This window comes from Pipra filicauda, unplaced genomic scaffold (assembly GCF_003945595.2).
Source record: "Pipra filicauda isolate LSUMZ 115617 unplaced genomic scaffold, ASM394559v2 scaffold148_size1903560_pilon, whole genome shotgun sequence".
In the NCBI taxonomy this organism is placed as follows: Eukaryota; Metazoa; Chordata; class Aves; order Passeriformes; family Pipridae; genus Pipra; species Pipra filicauda.
In genome coordinates this window covers 1,825,391-1,850,873 of record NW_024103973.1, presented here as the reverse complement: position 1 = coordinate 1,850,873, position 25,483 = coordinate 1,825,391, and the positions used below count along the sequence as shown (strand labels likewise).

Below are 25,483 nucleotides of genomic sequence, written 5' to 3'. Positions count from 1 at the left end.
GGTTGAGGGAGAAAGATGTGATGTGTCCTAAGCTGCAGGAGGGGAGTGATGGTATTTTTCATAATTTGAAGCATTAAAACTATAATCTTCCAGTTCTGTTTCGGAGCATCTGGGCTCTCTCATACCTCTGTGGGCTCCTACAGCAATATATTCTTCTCCAGGTTCACATATGCTAGGGGTGGTGGCCTGTAAGCTATTCTGGCAATACAAAAGAAAAAAATAAAAAATAAAAGGCTGGGAAGGGGGCAGGGAGGCGATGTGATGCCAAGTGGAACAGCTCTGTCTTACCCGCCTCGAAGAGAAATCATCGAACGCTGAAGGAGACAGGCTCCATCGCGCAGATTAATGTGCAGTGTTTGAAAGCAGCCAAAAACATTTTATACACACAAGACGAGGCTGGAAGGAGCTGGGTGGCTCATCTCTGCAGAAGCCATTCCTTTCCCTAAGAGGGCATTAAAAAAAAAAGGAAAAAAAGGAGAGCACAAAGGTCTCCAGGAGCACTCAGCCACTCAGGCAGTTTAATTGGCTGAATGTAGAGCTTTACAGTTGGGATTAATATGGATATTTCTTAATAATGTGTCACCTTGTCAGGAGTTTCAGGGTCAGGACTGCAAGGCTGCACAGTGCTTGCAATGAAAGTTGTTGCCTTTCCTTCTGGTTTTTATTATTACAATAGCTCCCAATAGTGCATATTGAAAGGAAGATGTTGTTAAGTTGGTTTCTTCATTTCTTCCTGTGCAACCAGTGAAAAAAGTGGAAGGGTGAAGGGAGGAATGGTCTGTAGAGGTTGGCAGTGGTGGCTACATGGCGGGTTGGCTCACAGGTCCAGGCTGGCATTGACGTGCACACCAGGACATGCAGCATATCAGCGTAAACATGGAGAGCTCAAACCTAAGCAAATCCCACCAGAAAGCAAATAAAAGAAGTGATTTAGCAGTGCTGGAGGTCGTTTAAAAGGACCTAAGACCATTAGCATTTTTACAAGCATTTTTCGACTGGTCTTACTGCCTTTTATCTCTGTGGGTCTCCTCTGAGTGACCACCAGCACGGTGATGCCTGCAGGGAGGACGCTGCTCCCCTGTGCCCCGCTCCCAGCCACCTGGGGGATGTCTGCTGCCGTTGTTGAGGGTTATTTTGCTGCTTCTGTTTCTCTGCTTTTTTCCTTCATTTTCTCACCTTCCCTCCCCTCCCCTCCTGGTAATTTCAGAGGGGGCTCTGGGAAGCCCACCTCCTTGATCAGCACGCGTAATTGCCGCCAGCCCTAATGGGATACACTCAGAAGAAGGTTTCTCTAATTTCCCTGTGCTCCTGCCTGCCCTTGCCCCTCTCCAGGAGTGATTGCCTCTACAGCTTTATAATCAACATCTCTCCCAGTGCAGAGAGGTTCCTGTGCCTGGAGCCACCACAGAGGGATGAGGCTGAAGCTTTCCCCACTCTCTGTAAAGCCATTAGCGGCATAACAGCGAGCAGCAAGTGCACAGCTGATAAAAGTCTCAGTGAGGTGCTTGCTCCTATAATGATTGTCTTTCATGCATAGATAATTTTGATAGAGTTGGACTTCCGAAGCCCACTGTCATCGGGGTGGAGTGAGCTGACCTGTTAATCGTAAGAGGAATTAATGGGAATTACAGCTGGTGGAGGCTCCCTCTCTGAAGAGCTGGTTCGGGGCATAGCACTGGAGGGGAATTTAAAAACCAAGCAGTGTGTGTTGTCCTTGGAGCAGCTGCAGATAAAGTGGCAGCGAGTCAGTTCCCAGGGGAGAAGGGAGGTGTGGAGGAGATAAACTCCGGGAGCACAAACACCAGATTAACAGCCTAATTCTGAGCATGAGCACACATGCATTTTCATTGCATCCACTTGGTAATTAATGCAGACTTTTAATTTAACCAAGAGGGAGACCAGAGCCACCAGGAGTTGCAGCCTTTCTGGTGTTTTGTCTGTACCCAAAGAAGACCCAGGTGAGATGTCCTGCATTACCTCTCTTGATGGTGCTCCTGTGGTGTAAGTTGTTTTAGCACTTATGACTTGAAGTGAGCTGAAATTCAAAGGATCCCTGCTGATGCTTTACCCTACCTGAGGTCCTGGCTGTCTCCAGATATTATCAAACAGCTACTAGATACTCTACCAAGCATTTCCTTTGAGTTTTTTTTTTAGAGTAAGTTTCCTTTAAAATGCCATATATCCATGTAGCCTGCAGAGACTAAAAGAATAGCTTATCTCATCCATACAGAAGACCCATAAAGTCTTTAAATATGCTTTATACTGGTGCTTTTCAAAGGAAGGGCTGATTGCCTGGTCTTAAATATCCAAAATGTGGTCCCTGCGTGCCTGAGCATATGTACACAAGAGCTGTCTGATGAACAGTCAGAGACGCTGCCCAGACAGACTGTCCTTAAGAATTTATGAAGAATAGCACAGCAAATTGCATTGAAATGCTGTTGTCACTGTGCATTCCAAATGCACATATCCACGGTGTGGAGGAAAGGACAGCAGTTAGTCCTGTTAATAGTGAGCGTGTTGCTCATGATGATAGAATGGTTTCTTCTGTAACAGTAAAAGGAAGGTAAATAGCATTTGGTCGGTTCCATGTGTGCATTTCAGGAGTTTTTAAAAGTCTTTTTACCAGTTTGGGGACTAACTGTTAGGGAGGAGGGGCAGGTTTTCTGCAGAACTAGCAGCAGGCTTGTACTTTGGAAAACATGAAGTTGTCTTCTTCGAGGGCACCTGGAGAGAGAAGCCCTGAACAAAGGTGATGTCCTTCCCCAGCACAGGCACTGGTGGGACCTTGGGCACCATTGCGCTGTGGCAGCCAAGGAGGAGTTTTTCTGTCCACATTGGCTTTCTCCAGCAGCAGTGGGATTCTCCATTTCCCCTCTGAGCAGCAATGGTCCTGCCAGTGCATGGGGAACAGCATGACCAGAGAGGGGGAACTGGTCTGCAAAGAAAGGGCTGTTTCATGAGCAGATGAGCAGGAGCTGAGTGTCCTGAGTAGCAGCAGCAGTGCTGTGGATGGTGCTCTCCTGTGGCAGAGGCCAGCAACGTGAGTTGGGATCCGAAACCCACAGCCTGAGCACGTTGGAAAGGAAACAGGGACACAACCTTTACCTGAAGTTCTATCACATGATTGCAAATGAGAGTGTGAAAACCCCTATGCAGAATACATGTTCAGGAATGGGGGAGCACCTCTCTTAAATAATTAATTTTGTGACCTTCAGGATGTCATTTAAGGATTTAAGACCAGGAAAGAAAGTACATTGCACTGCTCTCTTCTGTTGCTATCCCTGGCTCGGCTGAGGCTGAAGTTGGCACTGGGTGGCACGTGGGTGGCTCTAGCTCTGTGTTTGTTGTGGGGAAGCTCAGAAGGTCTCTGTTTTCTGTCCCATGTCTAGTGATGAGGTGCTACTGCTCACCTACTGAACTACCCAGGTTAAATAGCACAGCAAGGAAAGCTCAGACATGCAGAGGAGGGTGGGGAAAATATATTTTGGATATTCTGTCAGTCAGCTTGACACTAATTGGTTGCAGTAAGTAATCGTTCTCCATGTAAATTAGACTCCAATTTCCTCTGTAGTCTGTCTGTTTGCTGTGTGGGCTTCGGTCTCTAATTAGGCTCTCACGTGGCAAACCTGGTTTGTAAGCTGCTTTTGTTCCTCGAGAGCCAGGCTCAGCCCTCCCTGAGGCTGCCTGCGCTCTTCAAGCCCCGCTCCCAAGTGGGATGGTTCTTAGATCAACACTGCCAAGGTCTAAATTCTTCTTCTAATGTATGTTTTGATTATTTCTATATTTAAAGCTTGCAGCAGTGGGGGGGGCTAGAATGCAAAGGGGGTTCTTGAGCTTACAATGGGAATACTCCTCAAAAGCGCTTCCTCTGTGTCCCTTGAAGCCCTGCTCACTCCTCCATGAATAGACCTCATTGAATTGCTAGCCTGTGCGAGGGCTGGGGCAGTTTGCCCACATCTGGATCCTGCTGCCTGTCCGCCGGGACACCTGGAGCGCAGACCACTGGCTCCCCCCTCACTCGGGGTAGCTGCGTGTGTGCATTCAGAGCTCACCCAGACGCCAGCCCACGCCCTGGAGCTGCTCCAGGGTTGCACATCTGTAACCGAGTGCAGGAATGTGCTGTTGCACGAGAGGCTTTTATCCCTGACTGTCCGTTGTTTGCAGATGAAGGCAGGATTCCAGGTTGCTGCCTGCAGCAGGCAGCTGCCCGTGGTGTATCCCTTTGCTTTCTGACCCACTGCCAGCAGACCCAGTGTAGCCCGAGTGTCAAGAGTGAGCATCGTGGCCACGCATCTAGATTTGTGTGTACAGAGGAAGACGTGTCCTACAGTCAGTGTCTGCACCAGGCTGAAAAAAGAAAGAAAACCATATGTTTGGCCGGCCAGGCTGTTTGCCAGCAGCGCTTTATGATTCAGTAGTTACCTTTGGGAAATTCAGTATAACTTTAGGAACCATGTGCTGACTGTTTCTGCAAACCTCCTCCATACGTGTTACAGTCCTGCCCCAGATGTGACAGCGGTACCAGCAGGCGTTCCGACACATACTGGTTTTATTGGCATCCTGATATTTACCTTACTGACTTTTGATCCGGTGATATAGGCAGAGAGTTGCCTGCTTTCTTCAGCACTCTTTCACACAGCTGTGGTATTCTCCAAGTAGGTAGATAAGAAACTTTTTTGGGGGAGAAAGAGCGAAGCAAATTGTGAGAGGTTTGTGGGTTTTTTTGTTATTGCTTCTCTTCATGTGATTTATATACTGGCAAGGTAACTTTGCTTTCATACCACTAGTCAAAATTGGAAGGGATGTTGGCTCTGCAAAGAGCTACATTTGGGTAAAGGGACAGGATTGGATCAGGGCTTAAGATTTTCACCAATAAGCTAAAACTGTGGTGGGCGTCGCTCCGGGCTGGCGGGGACCTGCCCTCCCCAGATGACCGCAGCCGCTGCCGGGGCGCAAGGCAGGCACTGCACTGCCTGCCCGGGCACTGCCATCCCCGGAGGATGCCCCACGCTGCGTCCTGCCCGTCCTTCCCTCTGCCCTCGCCCGTTACAGGGGGGTTTTCCAGCGTGTGAATGCCTGTTTAGCCGGGGTAAGTAATCGTGCCCGATTTATAGCATCTGAAAGTATAAGCCGCTTTAATGCTGTACAAATGTTTGCATTAGGAAATGATTTTCTTTTTCAGCCCTGATTGCTGCCTGCCTTTGCAAGCGCTGGTTCTCGGTGCAGGCAGAGCCCAGGGGCAGGCAGGGGCTGCCGGGGGCCAGGCACAGCCCCGCCATTCCCCCAGTAGCAGGCATGTGCTGTATCTTCTGCTAATATCTGGACAGAGGAGAACTTTTCCTTGATGCAAACATGACTTCTGTCACCAGCCCCTGAGCTGCTCCTGCTTTTTCACTCTATTGAAAAACCCCTGAAGAGTAAAACCCTGCGGGAGGCTGGAGCTTATCTTCAGCTCCGGGTTTCCAAACGTGCTGTGTGTCTTCTCAGCTGTTGCAAGGATTTGTGTGGAATGACAAAATGCGAATTTTGTACCTTTGGCAGCTGTGTTAAATGCAGGATAAAGGGGTATTTTTAACTTTGAGATGTTGGATTTCTTATGCCTTTGTTAGCATGAATTCAGGAGAAAAAGTCCAGTTTTCTTTCAGGCAAAACAAAGGCTTCTTTTGAAGGAAACAAAGTCTTTTAAGTACTTAATCAACTTGCTGAATTCAACTGCTTTAGGATAATTTAGGAATTAAACAGAAGGAGGCTGTGTTACTAACAAACCATGGTTGTGGTTGGAAACAAGGGTTTATTCCTGCTGGAGAGGCAGAGGAGCTCACAGTCTGTGGATGTCTGCTCTGGGCAGAACTCCTGGGGCTGTTCGCTGTGCAGGGGGGTTTAACAGCATCCTCTGTTTGCCTTTGTTTAGGCAGTGCAAATTATTTGTGTGCTTTAGGATTCCTTCCCTCTTCCAGCAGATGTTTTATCTGTGCAACTGGTGAAGTAATTAGAGAGAGAGACGTGGCAGTGGTGTGCAAACACGCCTTGGGGGGGGTAGAGAGATTCCAGAGTCCATCCCCTGGGGGCAGCTGGCTGAGGAGCACAGTCGGCACAAGATACCTAAACCAAAATTAATATGGCCCAAAATATTTGACTTTATTTCTGCAATGGGGTTGTTCTCCCCACTGCCAAAAACAGGGAGGGGCTGCATCCCAGGGCAGAAGACCGTGCTGCTGCTTACAATGAATTTCTCTCAACATGCAGATCATTCACTTGGGATTTTTGGAGTGGCGGCTGGGGATGATTAAATGTTCAGTCTGGGGGAAATTACCAGGAGAGTTGAGTGTTTTCCTCAGTGGCTTTGGCACCAGCAGTGGGGTGACATGGGAAGCTCCCCCCGCATGGATCGGGCTGTCTGTAGGTTTTGAAGGCTCCAGTTGCATGAGAATGTTTTTGCTCTGCTACCATTTAAATAATGGCAGCAACATGCTGCTTCCTCTAATGATCTTGATTAAGTTATTGGTTATTTCCTTAATTAGCTACTTCATCTACTTATACCTTAAATGAGTCTGTTTGTTCATCCAGAGGAGGGGGGAAAAAAAGTTCCTGTTTTTTCTCTTTTAAAAGGTTTTTTTTTCCTCTCCAGAAGGCAGCTGTCATCGTAAGTCAGTAAGGGAGCTCAGGTGAGCTGGCTTCCCCAGTGCTGCTGCGTCAGGGTTCTGGTGGTGGCTGGCGGTGGAAATATGCTGGCATCTGTGGCTCTGACTCCCAGAGACGGGTGTTGATGCTTCCCGTGGGCTGACTCTCCTGGCAGCAGTGAATTTGAAATGAGAGAATATAGATGTTTGTTTTTTCCTAGCATCAGTGTTATGCAAACAAAGTAAGTTGCAGTGGTCTTCTGAAAGCTCTCTTCACATGTATCAACTGACCTGGGACTGGGGTGGTATCTCAGGGGCAGTTCTGAATAGGATAATGCTTCCTTCAATCCCCAGTGGCCTTTAAATTTCCCATGCATTAGCACGTGGCACTTGTGTTGACCACCCAGTGTCTCTCCACAACACTTCAAAAGCAGCCTCTCCAGCTGGCACCAGTTCTTCACCAGTATTCCCCACGCACCATCATTTGCTGCCTTTTCTCCTGATTCTCAAAGAGGCTCAAATGTTTCTCTTTGGAGAATCCTTGTGGTACACGTGGCAGCAGCCGGTGCCCTCATACCAGCCTATTTGTTCCTTCTTTTGTAGTGTTTATTACTCTTAATGATATTCCCCTCCTCAGCCTTGACTTCACACCCTCCCCAGCACAGAACTCGCTGAAACACGTATTGCGTAATGAGCCCGCTTCCATATATAAATCGGGGAGACAGAAGCTGGGACTCTCCCAGCTAAAATGGAACTAAATGCTTGCCCTCCAGTTACATTGTAGCACCCGTGCCAAAAAATTATGTATTTGGGAGGAATTACCAAAAGTTCTGACGTACGCAAGCTTTAGTCCTTTGAGTCTCTTACATTTTTAGCACTTTGGCATGAATTTGGGCTGTACGGCTTCGCTCTCTCAGAGGAAATGTTTCCCATGGCCCAGAGCATCGCCCTGCAACGCAGAACCACAGGCAGCAGCACAAACGTGTCTCCAGCACCAGTGCTCGCTCCAGCCGGGACGTGCTTGGATGGCAGCACTCGAAATCCCACGTGTCACATTTGGCAGCATGCACAAACCCCAAACCCGGTGCTGCCAGCCCTGGCTGACTCTCAGTGCTCAGCGTTATTCTTGTGCTCTGGGGTATCCCAGGGGGATTGCAGCTCTCAGTTTGGTTTGCAAAATAGCTGAGGGTTGGTGGGAAGGACTCAAATACATCAATTCTAGTGGCCCAGAAAACAATGTCCTAGTATTTCCATATCACGAGGCCTGAATGATTGTCATGACATTGCAAATGCAGCTGAGGTGGATCTTGTGGTCAGCTGTGCTTTGCACACCAGGGGTGAGCGTCACCAATGTAGCAATGCCTCTGGGTGATTTGTGTTCCCTTCCACGTCTGTCCTGTATTGCTTGTGTAACCTCAGACAAATCATGGACATCCTCCAAGTTGCAGATGGAGGGAAGCAGCAGAATTCCTGTTGCAGCTGTTCAGGAGTTGGTGCCAGAGCAGAGCCAGCCCCAGGGTGGTACTCAAGAATGCCCATATCTGGACAGTACCTGCAGTGAACCCCTGTTGTGGCCAGGACCTCCAAATGCAATGAAAAAAGACAATAAAAACAGACAAATAACTGCACTCAAGAAGAAAGAATATTGTTGGCTTGACCCCTCTGCTTTTCTTTCTCTGCTGATCCTGGGAGGAGGTAGCTGAGAGGAAATATTTGCTCTGACAGGGTTTGACCTTTCTTTACATTCCTTGGAAATCTGTGTTTGGATTTTGCCCTGTTGGTGTTGGTTTATGCAGTAATGTTTCCAGCAGCTCGATCGCATGGGTGTAGTTCCAACTCTTGGTATTTTGTGCAAAGATAAAAAAGAAAAAAAGATGGGCCTGAGTAATGAGGTGGCTATTTAATCACAGCAGAACTTGCAGGAAAATGTGCATTAAATATTTATGGGACGGTATTCATTAACATTTTCCCTCTGTTGGCACTGGGCAGTGCAAGAAAGTTGTCGAGAGAATTGGAGTCTGTGTTACACAGCCACAGACCTGGAAAGGGCTGCAGCAGGGGAAAGGCATGAACGCTGGCTTTGTTACCCGATGAGTCCCTTGTAGCTGGCATTGCATTTGGAGTTGCAGCAGTAAGCAGGATTTCAGTACTTTCACTTACAGTTCTCAGAATGCTCACAGTAAATATTTTAGGTGTGATTTTTCCGGCTGCCATGTCTGATGTGAGTGCGAGTGGCTGACACCGAACCCCTGGTTCACAGGCAGGCAATTAGAGAGATAAGCCTAAGTGACTTCACGTGTCTCCTTTTTAGATTGCTCTGGTCTGAGTTGCTGTAAAGGGCTGGGATTAGCAGAGATTGAGTTCTCAGGTCTCTGGAAACCGGCTGGGACTGGGGGCCTCCTCCAGCATGAGCTGTAGGTACCAAGTTACAGAGTGAGTTATTCAAGGGCGTGAAATGATGCCAGGAAGATTAGAACTGATTATAAAATGGTATTAATGCTTTCTTCATTAGCAGCATAGAAAGTATCAAATTACTCTGGTGATAACAAATGTAAGAAACACTTTCAATTTATAAGTGAAGGTATTTAAATGGTTGAAATGTATTTATTTGCTGACCATTGCATTCTCAGATAAAGGATTGTGGTAAGGTATGTTAGACTTCCCACAGCATAAATGGGAGGTCTGAAGCAGTAGCAACCTGATGGATTGAATATTCCTGTGAGATGACACAGGCTCATGTATCATATTTTAGGATACCTCGTTCTAGACCAGTACCGTAAGCCCAAGACTGGTCTCAGGCTCGTACCAAAAGCAGCTTGGTTGCACAGGTCTGCCATAAATGGGCTTTGGGGCTGAAGGCCTGAGATGCTGGCCCTGTCCAGCGACAGCAAGTGACATGCCCAGCTCAGGCTGTGCCCATGGGCATTTCCCTTGGGGGAGACTAAGTTCTTCTTGGTATTGCTGTCACCAGGAGACTGCTTTGTCCTATTTCTTGAGTGTATAAAAGGGACATGCACAGAGAGAGAGCTACCTCCTTTACCTGAGTGCCTGTTGGATAAAATAAATGCTAATCTTGACTAATTAGCTAATAGACTCGCTGCGGATGTCTCTGCAATCCATTTATGTACTTGAAACCCCCATTTATTTTCACTGGCACCACACAGCAGAGCAGCAAGTGAAAGGTTTGACTGTACCACGCTCTTTGCTCTCTGATATGTTTCCCCCATCCTTTGCATGAGAAAGGAGGCGGCTGATCCCCATGGCAGTCACGACATCGGGTGTGGTTTGTGCCAGGCGTGCAGCACAGAGGGCTTCTCACTGCGCCTCAGCCTCTGGTCTGTCTTGTTTTTCACTTAGCATGAAGCGATGCCTTGTAGCACTCCAGTAGATTGCTTTGGTTAACTTGCCGCTGACTTTTCGGCTGCCTAACTGGTCGTTCAGGAAACATTCAGCCGCCTGTTTGCAGTTACTCCTGAGCTCTCCACCCAGCCTGGGCTTCTTTCTTTCATGAGGAGTTAAGTTTCCTCGACATAAACATTTACTGCTCTCCAAGCTTGTCCTTATTTGTTGTCTTCATACTCGCATTTTCTTAAGCACTGCAGGAAACAGTCACTTGCTTGAAGAGCTTGGAGCTCACACCTCCAAACATCTTCACAGAAGACACTTTCTGAGTGTCTAACACCCACTAAAAATCACTGGGAACTGAATCCTTAACTACTGCCAAAATATGCAGATACCCTGAGGATCTGACTTCTTCCCTTGACCACCTCTGTTAAACTGAGGGATAGCAGGAAGGAAGCGAGAAGAGCATTCCCTCCTGGAGCGTGAGCACCAGAAATGATTCAGAATTAGTCTGGATCTAAGCCACAGCATATTTTTGCAGTTTAGTTCCTGTAGCCTGTCACATCAGCAGCTTTGTAACCCCTGTGCTGATTGGGGATGTTGATCCAGCCTGTAAAACTGGTGTCTAGGGGTGAGGGTGGTGGAGGAACACAGTTATAGCTGCATACAATTTTTCTGTGCTATATGCTCACTGCCGACTTTGTTGTTGTGTTTCAAGGGAAGTTAGCTTAGAGATGCTTCAGAGAACAACATTGGACACATACCCATTCGAGGAGGATGGTTGTATATGCCCCCCATGAATGATTTTTGTCATGTTTTGCCATTTTCTGTAGAATGGCTCATCTCTGAGGCTTCAGAAAGTTGAGTATGGCAGGTTTGCCTCAGCGTAGAGGAGACAAGGTTTTGTTCAAAGTCACATGCAAAATCATAGTTGACATCAAAACTAAACCCAATTTCATGTCCGTTCTGTAAGCACATGGTGCTGCTTGCTCAGGTGGAGGTGGAGGCTGGGAAAGCAGATAAGTGCTCTGCTCTGTGTCTTACGTGGAATGAAAACTACCAAAGTCAAAACTTTTGTCACGGCAGAGATGTTCAGAGTACAGCAAGTGTCAAATCCTTGGCCATGGTTTGTGCTGGTGTGTGCAGCAGGCGCTCAGGGAGGGGAAGGCAGCTGTTGAGCTGCGATTGCTGCTTATTACACTAATTACAATAGTCTCGCCGGTACCGTGAGCTTCCCTTCTCCTTCCCCCATCTGTCGGGTTGGCAATCCATGGTTGCTCATCTTTTTGAGATACGTCTGAAGTGCTTAGTACCACAAGGAGCCCGGACGGCGCTCCCGCTCTGCATTCCCTCAGGGGAATGATCGCAGCTTGTACAGAGAAGGAATTGTGGGGGTTGAGCTGCTTGCCCTGAATTAAGGCCATGGAAAGGGGAGATGTTGCCCTGACTCTGCAACTCCACATTTCTAAAGCTCTCGGCCAGGTGAACCACCCTAATCTGGAGCATCTCAACTTGTTTGGGATGGAGGGAAGAGGACAATTCCCAGCACTTATGTTGTTGCCTTTTTTCCTCTGTATTTTGTTTTTTGCTCTGTACCAGTGTAACCAGTCTAACTACTGGTCAAAGCAATCCCCTCCAGTCTGGGCATGTCACTGGAAGGCTCCCAGCTTTAACCCATCCACTGCTTTCCTCACCTCTCTGCTGCAGGAGCCTGGCTGACCTGCCTTTGGTGTGCCCACTGTCAGCAGCCAAGCTGACCCCCAACCTACTGTTCTTTTGTTGTAAGGAGACACTATGAGTTAAATGCTCAGCAGAAAGAAAGCATGGCTCCTTTGGATGCCCACCTGGTTTTTATTTCCCTGGGGAGGGGTTACACCCAGGGCGCTTGCTTTGGAGAACAGCCCACTCCAAAGCAGCCGGCAAAATTCTTCCTGAGCCACGAAACAATGAGACTCACTAAGTCTCTAGCAGCAATAATTGCTTCTAAAAAAGGCTGATGTATTTAGTCTGCTTATGTTTAGCAAACATATTTGCTTCGCCCTTTGAAGATAATGCTGCATGCAGCACAGCATGGCAGGGAAAAAAAGAGGAAGAAATGGCCTGTGTTTTTAGCACATTTACTGAGCAGTGGCTGGTGGGAGCCATAGCATTCAGTAATGCCTGTTAATTGCCAACAGTTGGGTTTGTCCACCCCCTGTGGTGCTTGAGCTGTGGGCAGTATGCCCTTGTGGAGTTGTACAAGCTGGCAGTGCCATGGCTGAGGCTCTGGCTGGTGGAAGGGAGCAGTAGCCTAGCACAGTGATTCTAGTTTGTCTGCAAGTGTGGGGCACCCGTAAAGTCCCCTGGCTGGGGACATCTGCAAGTCATGCCTTGGTGTGGCTATGATGAAAGCAAGCATCCTTACAGGATGGCTTTGACCCTTGCCTAGGACTGTTATCAGGCGTGTGGGTCTGAGTCTGGCACAGTGAGGAGGGATGCTCCTGTGATACTGCCTGCATTGGACCCTTCCCAGGGAGTAGGGACAGTCTGGGACTGTGCAGAGGAGGGAGCCCGTGCTGGAGTCAGGGGCCACGCTTCTGGCCAGCCCTCTCCTGATACGATCTTAATCCCTCCCTGCAGGTCCTGATCCCCCCTGTTCCTAGAACCGACTGTATAGTTGCATCTCCCCGTAGATGACGATAAGATAAAAGCCTGGCCGTGTTTTACAACGAGAGAAGCAGGTTTAGAGGATGACAGGTTACAGGAGAAAGGGATGCAGGTTTCCAGCTGCACGTTCCCGCCGGCGTGGCCGCCTTTGATGAGGGCTGTGATTGATGCTGTGTTTGGAGCAGGCAGCCATCAGCCAGCGACGCGCTGACCTTTCCCTGACGGGCTGAGCGGCTCTAATGATCTTGATGGAGCTGGCGATTTGTATATTGGGTTTGATGTACAAGGCTTGACACGGCATGGAGGAATGGGACTGGAGTATGACTGACAGCCCATTCCCATTAAGGATGGTGAGGCACAGGCTGTTCTCTAGTGATTCCTTTCAGTGAGAATGCTTTTGACGAATTAGATTATAACAGAGAAGTTTTGATGTTAAATATTTTCCTTTTAATAGCTTCCAAGCAGTTAAAAACAGATGAGAATGAAGTAACTTGCAGGCCAGAAGGCTTATCACTAAAAAGGCTGTCTAAATTATACACTTAATATTTAGTGAATTATTTTAACCTAACTTTAATGTTCAGTCCTTAGGCAGATAAAACAATGCAGTAGTTTGCATCTAGGATTCTTTTTTTTTCTGTATAAAAAGCTGTATAAAATTTCAAACCCTGGACTTCTTGCAGGCAACATTAAAACCTTTTAATTTCCATGAGTTGAGCTGTGTATAAATCACACCCTGGTTGGCACATCTCGTGGGTGCTTGTGGCAAGAGTAATGAATTTCATGGTTTGTTATGAGCTACTAAAACCAACACAAACACAGAAAGCCCGTTGTAATCTCAGCATATCATTCAAGGAAGCAATTTATTCCTAAGTATGAACAAATGTCAAGCCACGAAAACAAGTTGTTCTTACTAATTAAAACAAAGGGAAGAATAGCAAACATCTCTTGTCATGTGTGTGTAGTGCCAGGCTGTCTGGGGGACACTGGAGCTCCATCCAGCTTCAGCCAGTGGCACAGCCAGGCTGGGAACCTCGCCATCGCTTAGGACAGGATGACCCTCTCTGTGCATTCCAGGATGAGCACTGGGCCATGGTCCTAAGAGAGCTGGGACTGGGAGACCACCTAAGCTTAAACTGAGATGTCACTTTTCATAATTTTATTGGGTTTTTTATGTTTTGGGCTTTTTTTAAGGTTAGCCTGATTGTAGAAGTCTTGTAATGGGTAGAGTTTGGGGTGGACCAAAACAGCACGTGCCAGTCCATCTAATGTCATCCAGGTCTACTTCTTGATACAAAAACCCATTTGGGCATCTTTCTTCCCACTTAGCAGTTGCGAGGTGAAAAGCCGGGTGCATTCCTGACCATGTCTGATCCCCCCTGTGTCTGCAGATACACTGGGAAATTTAAGACCTGAAAAAGGCTTGATGACATCATGAAAGCCCCTTTTTGTCTGCGACCCTAAGTGCGGGGTTTCCTCCCCGACACGTTACAAGAGAATTGGCTGGGTCCAAAAATGCGCTGGATTTACCACCTCCCTGTGCATTTAAGACAGTTTGGGTGAAAGCAGCAAACAGGTCTTTTTCCGTAGCTGGCAAAGGGCAGGCAGCTGTATCTCCTGGGCGGGAGTAGAAACAAGGCTACCTCAAACCTTTGGTGGTTTCAGGGGAGTTTGGCTGGAGGTTTGTGCAGCCCCAGGGCCTGCCTGCGGCACCCAGCTGGGTGCAGGGTCTCACGTGGTGTTGGCCAGGGCAAGGGAAGCAGGAAAAATCCTGCTGGCAGCCAGGAAAGAGATTTGCACAGTGTGGTTTAAGGAGGTAAAAACCAGACTTGTGTTACTCATCCAGAACACTGTGCTGGCTCAAGACTCACCTCTGAGCATGGAGATGGTTGAGGCCCCTGGTCTTGGGGGATGCACATCTTTGATGGTGGGACCAGGCAGCGCATGGCTAGTGCAGAGGGGAGCTCAGTGACTGAAGACAAGAAATCCTTAGGACATAACCACTGACCCGAAACACCCTGTTAGACAGGTTTGAAGCCAAAAAATAAAATAAAAATCATCTGATGTGACAGCAACCCTGACAGTGTCAGGCAGCAAGAAGGGCGGCAGCAAGGGAGTCCTGAGCTGCTGCCAAGGCACATGTCAATGCAGACTTGCAGGGTTAGTTGGTTATCCTGGAAATACATCTTCTATTTTGTGTAAATGGAAAATTAATTCGTTGCTGATCAAAGGTTTAGATCTTTGGAAAACATACCACCAGATAAGCTGAAGATTTATGCGTTTCTTTTGTAACATATTTTCAGTGAGCACTTTATTGTTTGTGGAAAGGCCCCAAGAAAAATATGTGATTACAAAAATAACTGTGTTGAGTTTATTTAGCTTAAATTATGATAGTGCTTTAATGAGGCTTTTGTAGACATCATTAAAGGACACTATTAAAAAGTCTTCAGATGAGAAACCTATCAGGCTAGCAAAGGGAAGAAAACCACAGGAACAGCCGGGTTGTTTTTCACATTCGGTTACAAATGTGATTTCAACATATAAAAGTAAAAAACGTAGTAGTGTCGAGTTAAAGCTGGAGGCTATGAAAGCCTTACCGTGTTAAGCTCTATAAAGCTTCTTGCATTAAGGTGATTAAATAAAATGAGAGAGAAAGAGATACAGCGATTGATGAAATGCCATCGTTGGTGTGCTCCGTGTGTCACGCCAGGGCATGTAGCCCTTGGGTAGAGACAGTCGGTGGGTGAGGATCCTTTTGGGGTGCCTTGACATGGAGGGGATGGGGGTCCAAGGCAGTGATGCTCAGGAGCATCAGCGCAGTGCGCTGGGTCTTCTGAGACATCATCCCTGTGTTTGTGTGGTTCAGGGCTTCCAGAGGACATGGGCGGCACAGGCTGAGCTCACAGCCACAGCCTCGTTGTCCAGCTCTGGCTGTGCACTGGAGGGTGCCAGCCAGGGCCGGGCTTGTTGTGCTGGGGGAATTGGTAGGAAATACAGAAAATTGCCTCTAAAATCAGCCGCAGTGCGTATGGGCTGTACTTCCCCTTCTGCATCAGCTGCTGCTGGGCTCGATGGTGTTTTAAAAACTAAATTCCTCCTTGCAAACTGACAGCACAGATCTCTACCCATGGCTCTGCCAAAAATGAGTGGAAGGCAGCAGCAGTGACAGCAGGAGGAGCGGGACTGTTTTGGTCGGTCTCAGGCAGCAGCCGCATGAAGGTACAAATGGCAGCCCTGAGGAAAAGTGGAGGAGGCCAAGTTTTGGGATTAATGATCTGCATCTGATGTTGGTCTCTCTGCCCCTCCCTTCATCCCATTTTTCTTTGAGATAAGACACCCCTGCTTCTGGCATTGAAAGATGTGGGGAGGGTCTGCTGCCTTGCTCAAAGAGAATAAAGAAAAAAGAGAACTCAACCTCATTTAAAGTCATGACCTGTATTTCATAACTCGAGTTCTCCAAGGAGCTTTTCCCATACCTTGGGCATATCCCTATGTGTCTCCTGAAGAGCCAGGCATTTGGCTGGGAGGAGTGGGGCTGTACCCTGCCACGTAGGGTCATCTCCCTTCCCTGCTTACTAAGAGCTTTTTGCAGTCCCCTTGCCTTTCCCATCCAGTGTTTGCAAAGCTGCCTTGTCCAGCCTCTCATTCTTCTGCTTATCACTGCCTTGTGCCCAGTGACCACACTGGGATCATCCTGTCCTGGCACTGGGGTGGGAGCTCTGGCTCTGCAAATTACAGGGGTGAGTGTGGGAACGGAGGGGAAAAAAACCACTGTGGGTATCCAATTCTGCATTTCTGTGGTCAGAAAGAGCAATGGGAAAGTAATCTGTTATTGTGCCTGTTGCTGTGAGCCAGGACGGGCTCAGTGTGGGGAGAGGGACCTGCCATCCCTCTCATCTCAGGCAGGCTGGTGGTGTGTGCAGTGCAGGGGACAGTCTTCGTCCCCATGGGCAGCATTTTGGGGCAGCAAAAGCTGGAGCCTCTGTGACATCCCAAGGTAGCAGTGCTGTGCAGTGCCCTGGCATGCCGCAGCAGAGGATGTTCACTAAATAATTCAGAAAGGCAACTTGATCTGACATTCATCAGGTTAGTAGCCCGGTGACCTTGAGGGCACCAGCCTGCTGTCGCCGTGTGTGGCTGTGCTGTGCAACCCATTGTCATCAGGAGAGTCAACATTGTCACATGGAGCCCTATTGATTGACAGGCAATCAATACACCGAGATTATAAAATGCAGCATTTATGAAATGTGGGCTCTTACAATAATTTGTTAAATTATCTGTAGGGATGAGTTGTGCAAATGGCAGAAAGTTTAAAGTTGACTGGGTTTGGCTCTTTCTCATTAAAACTAGCAACAAAGGGAAGAAAGATGGTGCTACATTTACAGGCAAAGCTGTCCATCTGACACCTCTGCACTGAAGCAGGGGCTTTCTGCTCCTGATCTTTCTTTATTTCAGTAGCTTTTTACTCTGGGCCGTTCGCTTCGTTGCTGGCAGTTGTCAGCATCCGTCCTTGTAATGGTGCGAGTCCTTCACGTGACCTTTGATAATGTGCTCCACCAGCTCAGTATTCTCCTTGTTGCTTAATGAAACACCCATTCCACCTGCATAATGTGCAGAATCCGTCAAGAAATCTTGTGTGCCTTCTGGAGCCATTCCAACACATGACCTTTTCACAAGCCTTGCAGTAGGTAACAGTATAATGGAGCAATTGCCAACGAACCAGCAGCTTTCAAAGCAGGAAGGGCTCATTTCCATTTCCCTAAGACAGTTGTGTGTCCAAAGGTGGCAGTTTCTAATCTGATTTCTTGTCTCAGAAGAACCTGTTTGTTGGATTTTGTGGATATTTAGATTTGCAAGTACTGGAAACAAGAAGTCTGCCAGGAGCAATGACGATCATGTGTGCTGTTTGGAGACACAAAGCTCTTCTGCTCACAACTGTTCATGCAGCTGAGGTGTTATAAGCATTGGTCTTGCTAATCTTTTACTTCAGCTCATGATTCTCACTCCCATTTTATCTTTGTGGATCAGCTTAAAAGTTTGCAGTTGCTGGTGTGATCCCTTTCTTGGGGTGATCAGTTGGCCAAGAAAGCCGAGCAGAACTCAGCGTTAGGATGCTTGGCTGTGTGGGGATGACACTGCGACACACCCTGGGGTGGGATCATGTCAGGCTGGTGTGGAGCGATGGAAGCTGCTGGAGGTTGTTACACAGAGCACGTTGCACAAGAAATGGGGTCGAACACTCAGGCTCGTGCTCTGCCAACCTTTCCCCAAGTCCGAGGCCGGGTGGTGGTCGTGCTCCAACAGCACTTGGAGCACTAAGAGACACTTTGCTCCGACGTGTTTGTAGCTAAAGGGCCTTTGCTCCTTGAAAGATAATGCAGATAAAGACATTTTACTCATGTGTTCAGTGAAAATTAGTGCCTACAGGACCTGCTGTATGGAGCAGTTCTTGTGCCAGTTGCAGCCCTCAGTCACTGCTGCGTACTTTTAGCAATACCTTTCCAGGGAACAAGGGTAATTTCTGCTCTACAGCTTTTCTGCTCAACATTACCATTTTATAAGCAGGCTTCTTTATTTGCTTTTGCCCAATTCAGTTTTGTCTCATTTCCTTTGTATTGTAATTAACATGTTCTGAGTTTAAGAGGAAAAATAAATCATCTTGGGGCCATGGCATGTTAACCATAGAGAGGCAAGCTGACAGCCTGCCTGCAGTGCCAGTTCAAGCTGGAATGGGCAGAATGGGCCAGTTTAGGAAGCTAAAGGATACAGGGGAATTTTTCCTACAAGTTCTGTTGCTCTGAGGAGTTGGAGGAGACCATCCTTGGTGCTGCAGCCATCTCCAGCAGAAGCCTTTTCTCCATGAAAGGAAAGCCTGACCTGGCTGGATGCAGTAACAGGGTCAGTGCTCAGCTCTTGGACTTGCAGTGCAGATTTAATTTAAATGGGGAAAAAAAAAAGAGGGAAAAAAATTAGTAATAATAAAAGGAACTGTAAGTGCTCAACTATTTAATCAATGCCCCTGAATATTTTCTTTTGCCTGAAGTTCTCTGAGCCAGTTCAGATCTCTGCACATTCTTGGTTTGTCCCACTTGGCTGAGTAATTTGGGGAGGCTCTGAGTGGGAGCTGGGCTTTTTTGTCCCAGCTGAAGATCTCGCCCCTGAGATTTTTGAGTGTAATTCCATGTAATGAAACCTAATTTATGAGCCTGAGAAATAATATTTAAGGCATTTGAGGCTGCAGAAAGACTCACAGCTGTAGTTTCTGCATCCTTCTGTGTTCTGTAACCATAGCTAATATTGCCAAAATCAAGGGCTCTGAAATATGTAGTTGTCCAAAAGATTGGCAATTCCTGGCTCCTGTGTCTCTTAGTGTCCATTCACCTGGCTGGCATCCCCAGCCCTTGTCAGCCCTAGCTGACATCTTCATGCCCTTTGTTATCCCAAGGTTGGCAGTTCACAGCCTCTTGTCTGGGACTGCTACCCAGAGCTCCATCTGCATTTCAGTCTCCATCTCAATCTGCAGTTTGCAACCCCAGCTATCTGGACCAGATGGATTCCTCACCAAGAAGCACTGTGCGTTGGGCAAGTTTTATTTGCTTTCGGTGGGGTTTTTTTGGGTCTACAGAAACTAGGTTTTTGAATATCACTCATTTTTTGCAAATGCAGAAGCTGAGAAGTACACTCTCATCCAGTTGACTTGAATTAGAGAGCCATTTGTGACCACCGAATTCCCAAGCAATGGACTTCAAGAGCAGCAGAAGAGATTTGGCAATGTAGCTCCTTCCCTGCATTTTCTTTTCTAAGGGGAGGGAAACACAGGGGAAAGAGGCTTCAGCATTCCCGTTGAGATAGTGTATTCCTGGGGCTCGCAGTATTCACCTGAGACACACATAAAAGGTGTGAATCGTTCATCTGTCGCGGCCGTATGAAAGAAAATGTATTAAAATATGCAGTGACCAAAATGCCACGCTAATAACTCGTATTTCCCAGAATATTTAGCCCTGCTGGTGCACAAACATGCTGCGTCTAAAAACCAGTAGGGAATCATAGCAAACGACTGCAGAAAATAATTAAGAGGGCATTGAAAGCCAGGAGAAAAATGATACGTTGCTCGGAGCCAGCGGATCATTGCGTTAATGGCCCGTGTACCTAAGAAAGGGTGCCTGAAGTTTGACAGCAAGTCGAGGTTCGGTCAGCATCAAATGAGATGATAGTTGGGGGAAAGATAATTAGCGTCTTCACACCATTCAATTTGGGCTGTTGGTGCGGAGCCAACTCTTTGAAACACGCACACGCAAGCCAGTGAGGAGGATTGTTGTGGGTTTTTTTCCCCTGTCCCTTTGCCTAAGCAGCCTACAGGATTTATCGATTTGGAAGAGCGGGCTGATTTCCATGTAAATAAACGGGCGGGTGGCCGGGGCCTCGGCGCGCGGTCCGGGTGGGATGCGGTGACTTTGGCTTGCTGACATCATTGCTCATTAACATGCAGGAGAGGAGAGCAATGCAACAGCAGAGCCCCGCGCCGCTCCCGCGCCGCCAATTATTCTCCACGGGCTGCATCGCTCCTCGTTAATGCCTTGCGCTCGGCGAGCAAATTGGACATCCTCTTGCCACCTCCAAGGGTCATTTAGTGAAAGGCAGGCTGGAGGGGGGGAGCTGCTGGATTCATTTGGATTGGGAGCAGAGAGGGAGGCACCCTCCGGAGCTGGATTTCAGAGCGAGGCAATTGAAGCAAAAGCTTCAGACGCGCGGGGCAGGAATGGCACGTTTTTCCACGGCAGGTTTCCTCTGGAGACGTGCCGCGGTCGGTTCGTGCCTCCTCTGAAAGGCTCCGACAAAACCCCGTCTGGCGGCAGGCGCTGGCGGTGGGCTGTGCCGGGGAGCTCGGGATGCTTTATGGCACTGCGGTGCTCCCGCTGGTCCTGGGAGCAGCCCACCAGCCCAGAGCCGAACGGGCACAGCTAGGACAGCTCGGAAACCCGACGGATTCTCTCCCCCTGCACTGTCATTGTCAGTGGGAACAGGTAAGGAAAACTGCCTTTAGCCAGCGACTTCAAAGTTGTCGTGGATTTTTAGGAGGGATAGAAAGTAGAACGGAGGAGGAGGAGGAATAAGCAGCATTCCATGGATGCACGCAGCTGCGTGCTAACTTTGCTCGGTGTGCTGGTGGTGGTGAGCTGCAAGGGGCTGCGCTGTTTCTCCAGCCTTTGCTGTTCTCTGTGTTTATTGATGTAAAAGGTTAATTGTTAAATTGCATTTCTGCAGCTGCAGGACATCAGGGAGAAGCGCCAATGCCTCTGCAATGGACTTTGTGTTTTAAAAATAATCAGGAAGGCTCAGCTGACTCTAATAGGAAATAAAAAAATCCTCCTCTCTCGGTGTTAATTGTATTGCTCTGGTAAATGCAGCTCCTGGAAGCCTGTGTTCTCTGCATATTTTTTGAGCAGACTGTATGCAGGCTGGGGCTGCGAATGAGGATGTTGCTGTTCAGATGTTTATTGTGGTGGGTTTGCCTTCCTCAGGATGGAAAGTTTTAAAGTAATAATCTTTCTGCGCTCTTCCTTGTTCATGCCAGAATGCCGAACTATAAACCAACCTAGAACTGCAACCCGGGGGTTACGTTTTGCAGTGCAATCTTTTCAAGTCCAATTTCCTTTTCTTTCCTTGTCCCTTGAAGGAACATTTTAAGCAGATGTGACACAGACGTGACCTGTGACCGCAGAAAGATTTTAATCCAGTTACTCTTTGTTTTCTAGTCATGATTGCTTGACGTTGCTAAACACGGATTGAATCTTTTCAAGCCGTTGAGGATTAGCGCTGGACAGAAAAATGCCAAAATAATTATTCTCACTAGATGCAGTGTCATCCTTTCAGTTTTAGCTCTCTTATCTTGTAACTTATCTGACTTATTTTCATTCAGTGATTATTTCGCCTACTGTGGGAGCACTTACACGTCTCGCATCACTGCGTTGTGTTTATGAGTGTGCCAGCTTGAGCCTGTGATAAAGATTTGTGAAGTAAAACTATCTGCAGCTAACAAGATTATATTTTGATTCCGCGTTTTAATCTCCTCCTGTTGTGTGTTTTCTGACAGCCAGACTCGGCTTAGCAGAATGACCCAGCCTTGCACACTTGCTGTTGGCAGCCTGGCTCAGGCTTAGCCGACACAGGCACGGATCAGGCTGGCAGTGTTTGCTTTCGCAAGCAGGTCGATATTGCCTGTCTCAAGGGATGCTGTCTAAGCCTTAACTTTTGAAATAATGACAATTTTTAGCCTAGATCATCCTGCTTCTGAGCATTTTGCCTATCCAGTCAGTTTTTTTCCTTTAGGACATAGTGCCCGGGAGAAGCTGGGATTGCAGCGTGTTTACAGCTTCCCATGGTTTCTGCTTGTCATGCTGCAAATACAAACTGATGAAGGCCCTTAAAATAGCACGTACAGCCCCGGGGCAGGTCGCTGGGAACCCGCTTAGCTTAGCTCATCTGGATAGATGGGCTACAAGCCTGGAATGGGATGGGGGAAAGAGAGGGGCAGGAAGATAAATACTGCCTGTGGAGAGCCCAGGGTTATGCAAACTTGAGAAGACAGTGAGGATCCACATGCTGAACGGAGACAGACTTCTCAATAGAGAGATGGGTTTGGATGCAGGGGGAGAGCCCAAATTTTGCTAGAACCCCAGGCTCAGAGAGAATTTTCTTCGTTAATTAAGAACAAAGCAGAAAGAACCCCCATCTCTGCATCTTGTTAGGCAGAAAAGCCATCCAATGGTATAAGTAAAATGTGACAAGATAACCCTTGGGATAGGACAGGACTTTGTCATGCAGACCCACATTGGCTCTTGGATGTGGAGCCCAGAGAGAGAGTTTGGCAGGGTCCTGCTGTGCCTATTCCCCTGCTACCTCCCCTTCCCCATCCCCATCAGCCAGGGAACCCGTTGGTCTCTGGGGTCCTTTGAGTTGAGGTTGTCCTGCCATGGGGGACACCAAATCCCTCTCCTGGATCTGCCCATTCTGTACCTACTTCTTCCTTTCCAAATCACGAGATTGTTTTCAGCATTGTTTGCCCACCAGCTTCATGCCTGTTCTTCTCTTCAGCTTGGAAACTAGTGGTTTGCATTTCTCCGTGACTGGGGAAAAATATGTGTTTGTTATTGTTTCTGTATGCTAAGAGCTGGACCTTTAAGGGGGAAAAAAAAAACCTAATATAAATATGCTGAGAGTAGTGGTAAGCCTGTGTGCTGGCAGGCTGCCTCTGTCGAGTTGGATGTGACAGAGCAGCCTGTTGGATGTCTTTTCTCCTGGTAGCGTGGCTGGGCAACAGGCTAGGGCTCACTGCAGCTTCTTTTGCCTCTTTTCTTTTACCCACTTAATCTGCAGCTCACATGGGTGTGTAGCACTTAGCCCACGTCTGTCTAGTCTCTATTATGAAAAAAAAGATACTGAGTCTTCTGCAAAATGTCCTGAGAGCTCCAAGCAGAGAGTTCTTCTGAGAGCTGCTGAGTTATTAATATCCATTAATTTAACCATCTAATCTTTATGCATCAGAATTTTCATGGTTCGTGTCAGGGGTTGCAGCTCATGGGAGCAGCCTGGCAGTGTGGTTCAGGTCAGGAGGGTGTTTAAACACTCTGGGGCTCTTACCCAGCTCATGAGGAGAAACTGGAGCCCGAGCAGGGACCAGTGTTCACTGCAGAGCACTGAGGTGTACCTGGGCTCCCCAAAACACCCTGTGATGCACCCCAGATCCCTCCCTGTGAATTAGCCACAGGTTAGAAAGGTTGGTCGTGCTTGAATTCATGCTGGGGTGTTGCTGCGAGATCTGGCCACAGTTTGGGGCTGTGGTTCTGTGACTCCTTGTTTGCCTAAGAGGGCACCAAGGCAGACTAGATGAGGAATTTGGGGGTTTGTGCATTGTGTTTTGTTCTGTCCTAATTTCTTGGTCACCTCTGGTGTGCTGATGGTTGTTGACTGCCATGTGGTGCCTCAGACCACAGACAGCAGAATTGGAAGAAGCCTGGAGGCTGCCCTGGGCTGTGCCATGGGAAAGCAGTGGTTTGGTGACAGGGCAGTGGGGACCCATGGGCAGATGTTCCACCCGTTTCTCAAATGGATGGACCTGATTTGCCGTGAAGGCAGAGCAACTGGAAAATTCTCAGAGACTGCTTTTGCTCTGATTTGGCTGCAACTGGCAATACTGGGGATGGTTCTTTTTTTCTTTTTCTTAATTAAGCAAGAATAGCTTTTGCAATGGTAAAGAATGAGTTTTAAAAATAAAATTAGTCTCCAGCCTGAGACCAAGCATGGACAACATCCATAGGGGAGAATTTTTCCAAGAGTGGAAATGAGGTTTGTCGTAAAAGCTTCAGTGTCATCCTGGATGCCTTCCCAACTGCTGCTATTGGCACTGCAGAGGTCAAGGAGGAACTAAAAATAACACTGGAAAGTTGGGTTGCTTTGAGCAAATCAAGTGGGTAGAGAAGATGGATAGGGAAGGTGGATAGGGAAGGTGGAGAAGAATCTGACTTGCAACTCCTCCATCCTCTCAGTGTTTCCCCACCTACTGTGGATCTTTACAGAGATGGGTGGCTATACGTGCTTCCCTATGGCCATAGGTGTGTGGGGGACTTCCATCTGCAGGATGCAACCAGTTTGATTGCTGGATTATTTCTCTCTTCCTTGGTTTCTTGGCATTGCTGTTCTGCCTGCTCTGTTACTGCTACCTGATGTTGATCTTTCAAGCCAGCTGTTCCCACAGCATGTTGTGTCAAGTCACTGTTGGCCTCCCTTGGCTGTCCTTGCAGGCCACCAAGGGCACCTTGTCCTCAGACTTTTAATTGCTGCTCCTGTAGGTGCCCGTGTCTAATTCACTCCTCCTCCTGCACCCCAGCTGGGTGGGTAAAAGCTTTCGCTAAGCTTCCTTTTCAACCCAGGCAGCACAAAGTCTTTGCAGTTCATTCCCACTGATAGTTGGGGGTTTTTTTCAGCTGAAGTGACTGGAAGAGCTGGGAAGCTGCAGAAATTTTTTTATCCAGAGAGACTCTGCTTTGTCACTGAGGTCCGTGGGACCTGTGGCCATGGGCAGCAGATGCTGGGGGCTGCTGGGAGAATTTGGTTCAAAATACAGTGTTACAGATGTTGGAGAAAGAGTCAGAAATTCAGCCTAAACTCTGTTTTGAACACAAAAGCTCAAAGGCTCCTCTGATGGAGCTGACGTTCAGGGATTTGGTGGGGAAGCCGTGACCGGATGGTGCCTGTATTGAAGAAGAGCTGCTGGGCTCTGCCTATGGCAGTGAAGGACTATGTTAATTTTTCCGTTTAGGTAAATGTTTGCCCTGCCTGTGGGGTCTGGAGAAATGGGTCTGTGTAGCTGAAGCTCACTCAGAATGGAAGATGCCTCATTAGCTCTCAAATGAGGAGAGGAGGTAACAGACAGGGATATTAAGACGCCCTTGTTAGGAGACTCAGGGGTCACATGAGCTGCCCCAAATCCTCAGCCTCTCCCTTTTCCGAGAAATCTTGTGATTTTTGATTTACTGACTGGCTGACCCAAAAGCCTCATTGCAATCAGAATGATGGCACGAGGCTGGAAAGAAATCAGACTGCTGTGTGTCTTAAGCCAAATGGGAAGGGAATTGCCCATCTACATTTACACACCCCGTCCTAGCCTGAGCTGACAATTGCTTTTTGAGGGATTCCAGATCTTGCATGTTAATGTGTGCACAAATGCATGCAAATCCTATCTTAGGGAGCACAGCAAAAGCATTGCATGGCCCGGCAAGGCCATGGCATTCTTGCTTCTTGCTTTGTCTGGAGACTGAGCTGCTCCCCGATACAGCCCATTTATTTCCATCCCAGAAGAAACAAGTGAGAAGCAGAGA

At 47.8% G+C, this 25,483-nt stretch overlaps 1 protein-coding gene across 3 annotated transcripts in view; it reads left to right on the top strand.

Annotated features, from left to right (window-relative positions):
- Positions 1 to 25,483, top strand: part of PRICKLE2 (prickle planar cell polarity protein 2) — a 105,642-nt gene that overhangs the window by 42,010 nt on the left and 38,149 nt on the right. Inside the window, exon 1 of one of the 3 annotated variants that reach the window (XM_027723015.2) lies at positions 5,005 to 5,089. The exons of 1 other annotated variant lie outside the window; for it this stretch is intronic. The gene's annotated coding sequence lies outside the window, so the exon portion shown is untranslated. Of the gene's footprint in view, positions 1 to 5,004; positions 5,090 to 20,124; positions 20,630 to 25,483 lie in introns of those variants that run through there. One more of the 3 variants, XM_027723013.2, reaches the window with a different exon arrangement.